We start from the raw sequence: 9,505 nt of genomic DNA on the forward strand, positions 1-9,505 counted from the left end.
AAACATTAACCACCCACCACCCCCCGGCCCCCTACCACACCTCCTCATAAACATTTTTGGCAAGACAGCATTAAGCAATCAATTTGAGATTTTGACAGGATATAAATACAAATATAGAACCAAAAATATAAACAACTCGTGGCCAAATCATAAGCTACACTTACAGAAATTATTGTTTTTAATAGGTTTACTGATCGATCTGATATATATTTGAAATCTTTTCGAGTCTGTTTAAAGCTTAATTTCTATTTATTAATCTTTCTTTAAGATTTTAGCCCTATCTTATTATCTTATTATTCTTTTCTTATTTTTAAAATATTTGACACAAAATTTGTAGACAACTTTTATCTTAATTTAAATTTATATTTATTTATTTATTTTTAAAAATATTTTTAAATTTTTCTCAAACCAAATTGCTTCCTTACCACTAAATATTAAGTTTACTGTATATTTAATTTATCTTTCTTAATAGTTTTTTAAAAATTATCATTAAAATTAAGTATTTATGTCACATTATATTCTATATATTAAAAAATATTTAAAATTGAATAAATAAGTAATTAATTTTCTAAATTATTATCACAAAATTTTTGAATTTAGTTTCAGACATTTGAAAAAGATTTGCTTTATATTGTATAAGAAAAAACATTTTTTTTTAGTTTTATTATCAAAATTAAACATAAAAATAGATAGAAGAGAGTTTTATATATATGATTATATGGTCATTCCATTTTCAAAACATTTTTTGAAATGCAGAAAAATTTTTAAATATTTTTATACTTTTTATTGGCAAACATTTTTTTTTTTTTTTTGTATTTAAAGAAGAAAAAGCTTATTCATTCTAATTAAATTTCAACAATTCTAACCATAATTCTGCCATCTATTTCTCTAAGTGTAACAATAGAAAACATCAAAATCAAAATATCCAAAGGCAAAAAAACAAAACAAAACAAAAGAAATCAAAATCATGACAAAAACAAAAATGTACTTTGTAATTGCATTTAATATTAAGAACTAACATTAATTTAATTGCATGGTACATATAATTAATGAAAAACTAATTAACACAGACACACACATACAAACACACAAATATTGTATGTAAGTGTATAAAATGTAAGGTGAATTATTATACATACTGAAGATAAAAAGATGATGAAAATTTGACTTAAACTTACACGTAATCAGGCTCAAAATTGTTCAAATTCCACGATCCCGAATCCCGATCCCTCCCCTCCCCCAGTCCTGGAAGGTATATGAACCGGCTCATGAGCACAATTTTAGCCTTCGAACATGAGACTTTGGTGCCCAATTCAGTTTTGAGCAATTATTTACAATGAAAATACAAAAAACACACAATACACAAAAACCTAAACAGAAAAATACTATGTAAATACCCAAATATAAACCAAGTTTATAAACAAAACAAATAATATATATATATATATACATAAATATGTATATATAAATGAAAGGAAATCAGAAAGAAATTGAAATACAACTTAAAATACAAAATAAAACAAAACAGAAAAACATAAATGTCTGCAAGAATTAAACTTTAACTGTTAATTGTTGCTCGTAATCAAAAAGAAAAAAAAACAAAAAACTAAACAATAATAATAATAATAATATAATATTAAACATAAAAATTTGAACGCATTCAGCGTTTTATTCATCATACAAAGAAAACAAAAACTAAGAAACCAAAAAAACAAAACACAAAAATGTTGAAATTAAATCAAAAAACAAGAAACGAAAGGAAAAAACCAAACAAACAACAGTAAACTAATAAATGATAATTATAAATCAAATTGTGTCACCTGTGTAGTATATCAGAGAACAAACAAAACGAAAAGATAAAAAAAAAGAAAAATGAGACAAAAACCGAATGAAAATAAACTGAATTTACAAATGGAATATTTAAAGGGTTTTTTTTATATTTTCATGGCGAAAGAAATGGTGGGGAAATGAAGCTTAAATTATGTGTTCCAGCAATTTCAATAAAAATCTTTGTTCATTTCTCAATTGGCTAGAAAATCGGTTAAAGGCCATTAAAAGACTTCTACTTAAATTTTCACTTCCGCCGAACTTATACTTTGCTGTATTTTGGATATAACACTGGATCTAAAAGCACTAAAAAGAATTTGACAGTTTTTTGGTACTTCAGTTTTGGGTCAAGATAACTGAATTAGAATTCGATTTGTTTAGATTCTTTAGAAATGTTTTATGGTAATAGTTCTAATAAATTTCATCTTACAAAAAGCAAAAATTGTGTTTGTTGTTTAATTTTCTCCTTTTGAAATTGCCGCCTTTTGCAAATAACAGTCAATGTTAAATTCTTATGTTACTCCCAAATGATGCTGTTAAATTAACAGTTCTTGTGCACACTGGCGCTTTGGGTGTTGGACTGCTGGAAATTGGAAAAATTGTCGCCACTGTGCACACATATTATTAAAATACTGGTTTTCGTTAAAAATAACGCTTAATGGTGCGAAAACTGAATAAGATTTATTTTATCCAAAGTAACAGGTTAAAGCTTCTTGAAAACTTTGAAAAAAAAGGTTGCTGCAGCTTAGGATGAGGATGTATTCCTTGACGATAAAGTGCATGAGCTTACAACAGATTGAGTAACATTTACAACAACAGCAATGAGCTTAGTCCAACCATTTGTCCGACTCCTCTGAAGAGCTGCAACAATTGTTGGTGCTATCAATGCAGCCGCCTCCACCCCTCGGATGGGTCAACAATCAATCCTCGTCTTTGTCAGTTTTCGGCTCTTGTATCGATGACACGAAGGAATCTTCCTGTTTTGCTTTGATTCACTCGATTGTACTCAAAGTCCTCCACCTTAACGAGTGGCGCGATTCTTCCCAAAGAAATGCTGGTTCATATATGTATAGCAGACCCTTATGCGAAGCAGATTGCGATCTTCAACCAGTTGCATATTTTGAATTATTTCTGAAATCTTTAAAGATTCTCAAGCCTACCAACTTCAACAAACAAATCATTTTTCATTACAATTTATGAAAGTTCTAAAGTGTTTTCACTTGAAAAACAATGTTATGTAAAACTGTGTTTGAACCCCCCGTTATGTTTCACGCTTCACGGGTCCCCACCCCTTGCCTTACGTAATAAATGAATTGCTCCATGGCAGTGGCGTATCTTAAAGTTATTCTTAGAGGGGTGAAATTAACTGATTTGAATAAGAGTTAAGGAGTTAAATCATTCTTTGAACAGCATTTTAGATTTAGTATGTATACCAAATTATGAGAAATTAAAAAAAAAAAAATGTATATCCAAGTGCTACTGGTCTATAGAGGAATGGGACATATGTTTGTTAAACCCTGCCCTAACAAGGATATTTTCTCAAGTCCTTTAAATAGCTAGCGGCGTCTCTTTTCGTGAATAACAGATTTTGATGATTTGTAAACAACTTTAAAGGATCTGCGGACGGAATTTCTCCAAGGGCCTCTCCACCACCCTGACTAAGACTCTCATTTTCACCATATCCGACTGTTTTGTAAAGCGTTATACTCCTAGCAGAGGGAGACCTCCGCAGATCATTTCAAATGGGAGAGACCTGTTTAGGAGGAGGAGGGCGAAATTTAACTTAAATTAACTCTTGACGATCCTGTACTATTATGTATATGTTTTTGGTAACATTTTCCTAACAGTTTTAACACTTAAGTTAAAAGGATGAAAGGACGTAACCACAAAACTAGTCCACAGGTTCCCAACTATGCCCTTTAGACACTATGAATGTCCTTGTTTCATTTCGTTTTATTACCTAAATTTGGATTGAACCTCAACCAACATTTTTCCTAGACCCATCCCTGATGGAGAGTGCCTTTCCTATAAAGTTGAAACTCATGTGAAAAGCAGAACATAGATTAAGTTTTCAGATTCCAATCTCTAGGTGGAAATCTCGCATTAAACATTATATAGAAGGACATGTTTCATATTAGACCTAACACAAAGAGAGTCTCTACATTATCCTTTTGCTAGAATCCGTTCTTAATCCTTAATAAATCCATAATTAGTTAGTAATACTTAAGCCCCTACTATGCCCACGCCAACTAAGGAGTGTTTTAGGGATTTCTTTTTAAAGTCACGAAGCGGAAGAGGAGAAATACCCCCCACCCACCCCTAAAATTGTTCCATGTAGTTTCGGTTGCCTTCGTTTAATGACTTTTGCTGCCACTCAGCCATAGAATGTGTTATGTAAGCATTGAAATGTATTAATATTCTAAAAATATATTTTTGTAGCCATTCAAAATACTCCATTATGATGTTGTCCAGCATTTGTATGCTCTTATGGAGGCCAAAAAAAATGTTGGCCAAATTGTTTGCGACTGGGAGCTGTGCTCCACCAGGAAAACTTCCACACGTGTTGGCCATTACCCACCCCCCGACCACCTGCCAACCCGTTTTCACCCACTATCATGTGGAAAGTTAAACAAAGTGAACAAAAAAACCAAGCGTACTTCATTTGCATAAGACCAAACCTCGTAATTTGTATGGAGAGTGCTAGAATCTAACCAACATCAAATGTTAATGCTTCTTCTTTCCACTTGGCTGCAACCCCCGAAAACAATTTTCAGAGTTTCATTGTGCACACACACACACACACACAAGAATTTTCCTTTTGTCTTGGTTGTTTGTTGGACTATTCGGGGTTTCCCTTTGCGCATTTTGTTTTGTACACAGCGCATAAAGTAATATCTTTCCATATGGCTGACTTTGAATAGAAGTGTAGATACATTTTTTTCTTTTCTCTTCGCTTGTCGCCTCTTCCTTCTGTCATTTTCGTAATGAGCGACAAAGAGGGGAGTAAGTGGATAAAGTTGGAGATGGGAAAGACAGCATAAGGTTTGGCTTTTACTTTTTGGCATGACTTTGGCAATTGGCAAATGCGTTGGCAACTGTACTTTTTGGCCAAAACGAACAGAGATCATGACTAACTTGTCTGAGATATCGATTTACTTGAGCTCTTGCGGCCATTTATGTAGTTTTTTCGGTTGTTGTCCGTTGGATCGTTTCTGTTTATTCTTTCGCTTCCTTCTTCTTCCTTTTGTACAACCACCGAGACAGCCCATCAATCAATATTCGTTGTGTGTGTGTGTGTGTGTGTGGAGTCTCCCCTTTCGCCTGCAGCTTAAGCCACAACCCAACCCAACCCCCACCCTTAACTCCAACCAACCGAACTGAGATGGACCCTCGAATCGGAGAGCTCGGCTAAACGAAGCCTGAATCGTAAGCCAATCGTTTGACGTCCACACTTCGTATATCTTCGGCTAAAATCTCTTACGACCAATCACATGAAATCCCAATGCACGCCCATTAAAACCGACCAATAGCTGGAATTCGCTTCACCAATTCGCTGCAAGGCGAATTCAAATTGGAAAGACACGTCGGCTTTTGGCTTCGGGAAACCGGTTTTCTCACTTACAGCGTATTTTCGTTATTGTTGGTGGTGGATTTCCCTCTCTCTCTCTCTCGCTCAGTCTCGCTCTCTTTATATTTTCGCTGTTTCTCTGGTTTTCCTTAATTTTCCTTAACGAAATGCAGAGCCTGTACTTTTTTTGTCTTCCATTTTGAAGATTGACTTTGGAATAAGTTAATTACTATAAATAATGCTAGTTTAGTTAGTATCTAGTAAATCAGTTTACTAAATGTATCTCAAGAACATTGGGAGGCAGGGAGCAAACTCTTACCCCAAACCAATAATCTATTAGGTAATTTATCCATGGATGAGTCACACATGTTGTCCCTTTCTTACCGTTAGTCACTTGTCTTAGTTTTAGTTTAAATTCATTGTACATCTGTTAGGATTTCGAAAAGGTTTTCCCATCCGTCGGTATAACTAGTTACCAGTATCTGCACGTAACCCAATCTTCTCTAGCCTTATGGCCCCTTAATTGGGAGTGGGAAACTAAGACGTGGCGGGACGATGGCTTTGCTCCTTGCATTCATATTTCTTACCCTTTTCACCTATTTTTTGACACATCCGTTTAGAAACCGGAACATCCTAAATAACTTTTAGAGGTTAACCAAGTTTCATAATCTATTACGGCCATTGTAAGCTCTTAAGCCAACTGAGCGCGAAACCTCTTATCAGATCGTCACTCAAAATTTGCATTATTAGCAAACAAACAGTAAATCTAATGAAAATTTGTTCATGAAGTCTTTGTAGAGTCTATAGGAAATGTCTCATATCAATAGCAAATCTTCGGAAAACCGAACACAAACTAATATGTCAAAATGATTTGGATCTAATCTAATCGCCCTCATATTGGTACTGACATCTATGGATAGCCTTAAACAAAGGGTTATAAGTATAATTAAGTAGTTTACTTAAATAATTCTTCAGAAAATCTCTGAAATACACAAACAAGAAATCTGTGTACTTTCATTTACCTAAACTTAATCATTATTTCAAGTCCTCGGTAGAAGAGTTGTCTAAGTGACTCAGTCACTTGGGCAACGGAACAACGAGGACCCGGGTTCGAATCCCAGGCTAGTCTAAGGACTGGATGGGAAAAGTAATGGTAAAATAAATGTGAATGCATTCCATATTTAACCACATAATGAAACAAAAAAAAATAAATATAACTTAGTCAATTAAAAAGTGTATTTATTTTTTTCAACAAGGTCAAAATTGTGAAATTTTATATATTTTCATAATTTTTTCTTTTCCAAATTAAGGTAAACAATAAACAAATGTTCAAGAAAGAAAGTTGCATTTAAATTTTGGTGATTAAGGTAATAGAAAAAAAGTTGTGCTAATTTAAAGTCAACAAAATTTAATTTTAAGGAGTGTAGCTATTATTTTCATCAAGAGTGTAGTTCAAATCATTAACCATCTAACCAATTTGTTACCATTTTTCATTGATTTCTTTACTTACCCCCGACAGTGGAAAAGTTCACCATTTTAAGGATTCCATTCGGTTGCATGGGATGCGTCGGTGGTGCGCCAATTAAAATGGTTCTGTTCTGTATGCATTTCAGTTAAAAGGAATTTCAATGGATTAGTTAGATCTTTTGCGTTATTAAGGACTAGAGCAGAAAAGTCTAAGGAAGTAAGTATAAAATAGAAGTAGCTTCCTTACAAATTTATATAAAAACGCCGAACATCGTTCTTTTAGTGTAAAATCAGACCAAAGACCAAATCAGAATACATATATCCCTGGAAATATATGCAAGGGCTTAGCCCGTTCGGGCAGGATAACGGGCAGGGCAGCTACACCCCCGTGGAGCGTTAAATCTAGTGTAGGAATTCAAACCAGGCGTCTCCTTCTCCCTCCTGGCTAGACTCTTGACTCTAAGCAAACTTTTACAGTAGATACAAACATATAATGAACGACTATACTCATTTGGCGGAAATCCTTTACAAAGAACACCCCTTAATTACATTCCAAGCGACCCCCATTTTAAAAAGTGTCCAGTGAGCACCTTCGAAACTGAGTTCACTATATCCAGATACGACTGTATTCTAAATTTCTCTACTCAAATGCCTTTAAAGACCTCTCAAGTGGTAGGAAGAACTTCTTTGAAATGAGTTGAGTTTAATTTGAAGTAATCTCAGGTCAATAATCTTATAAAGTTTAGTTACATAACTCTCTACCAACATTCTGGAAAGGGAGTCTACTTTTCCTAAAACTTTTAGGAATAATTTTCAGTGTCATAAAGTGCTTCAGTACAAACAGGTGCGAATTCATAAAAAATGGCGCCATAGAACAAAAAAAAATGTATCATTATGCCTAACGCAGTGGTTCATCGGTGAAGAAATTTAAGTATTTTCCGTTCAAAAGGCAGGAGCTCTTACTTTTCAAATTCTGGACCTTTTGGGCGGGGATATCGAGGAATTAGGGGACCAAACTTACTTAATCTTGGTTATTGGAAAGGCTTATTCTCTTTATCCCGTTCAAGGATACGTCCACTGCTCAAGATTCTATGGAAAATGTTTTGTTTTTACTTCAAAATGAAAACTTTGCATAATCAAAAACCTTTATATATCCCTTTGGTCCTTAAAACTAACAGTAATTGCTAAAACCCAAGGCGGAATAAAGAAGATTATCACAATGATGTAAAATTATTAACCCAAAGTCATCTTAATCTCTTTTCGAATTGCCCCAAAAATAAATTGAGTTTAAATTTTCTCACTCTGGCACTCACTATGTCTCAATATTCTCCTTACCCCTTCTGAATTTGGAATCTGCAGCCAACAGACATTGGATCCCCCTTTCCACCGTCTCGTTGGTTTTCATATGACTTTATAATTGCATAAGGCTTAATTTTCCATTATCGTCAGCATCTTGCAGGCTTGAGGAAATTTGCATATGACACATTGAAAATGTCTTCTTCTACTTCTGCTGGTTAAGCCTCATTTGACTTTGAGTTGACTTCAAGTTGGCCGAGCACATAAAATGGCGTCAGCAGAGGGACAGACTGCGCCAGCGTCGTCATTGATTGACGTCATACACAAACAGTCGACCAACAACAACAACAACAACTAAAAATTGTAATCTTGAAAAATATATTTCATTTAACACACAAGCAAAGAGAAAGAGGGAGAGAGATGGAGAGAGAGTGTGACGCCTTTTAATTGAATCGAAAATCGAAATACCAAAAGCCACACGCAAATATTCTATAATTAAGTGTTTTTTTCAACAAAAACGGCCAAAAGTCTCTTTAGTTTTGAAGAGCAGTCGAAATTATTTATAAATAAATGAAATGCTGTGCGAACAAAAAGGTCATAAGCGAACATCGATTAGTTTGTGGGCCACCCAAAAACAAATGGGGGAGGGGTGAGGTAACAACTATGTACATACCTACACAAGGCGAAAAAAGAGCTCATCAAAACGCTGAAGCGTTAACTTAATAATCGTCATAAATGGCGCCATATCCTCCAGTCCCTCCCACCCGTTCGTTGGCCAACCACCCACCCATTTACCCACCCACCCTTCTTTCTAACTGTGTGGAAAATAACAACCCACTGGGCAGCATATTTTCGCTTCTGCCCATTTGGTTGGGCTCGTTATTTCATTTCGTTTGATTTCGTTTTCGCCATGCCTAATGTGTACGTAATCTCTGAAAATCGACAACGTTGCAATTCAAACGTAAATTATAGTAAAATGCGTTCGTTCGTATCTGTTATGACCTTTTTTTTCTGTTTTTGTTTTTGTTGCTGTCGACGGCGTCTTCGTTCGTCGTTTGTCGAGAGAGACTCGTGCTTATTTCGAACTCAATATTTTATTCGAATTTCGAATTTCACATTTTCAAATGTTCTCTTACACGCTCTCTCGCTCTCGGTATTGAATTCGCCGCACATTTTGCCGGCTAGTGTCTGCATGTGTGAGTAAACAAGAGAGTGGGAGAGAGAGAGACCGAGAGTGTGTTCTCTCACCACCGCTAACCATTTCGTTTACATTTGTATGGGTGAGTGCGGATTTCGAAAAGCGCGGAAAATTTTGTTGTCTTCTTCTTCTTCTTCTTTCACACTGAA

Source organism: Drosophila tropicalis, unplaced genomic scaffold, assembly GCF_018151085.1.
Source record: "Drosophila tropicalis isolate 14030-0801.00 unplaced genomic scaffold, ASM1815108v1 contig_593, whole genome shotgun sequence".
Taxonomy (NCBI): Eukaryota; Metazoa; Arthropoda; class Insecta; order Diptera; family Drosophilidae; genus Drosophila; species Drosophila tropicalis.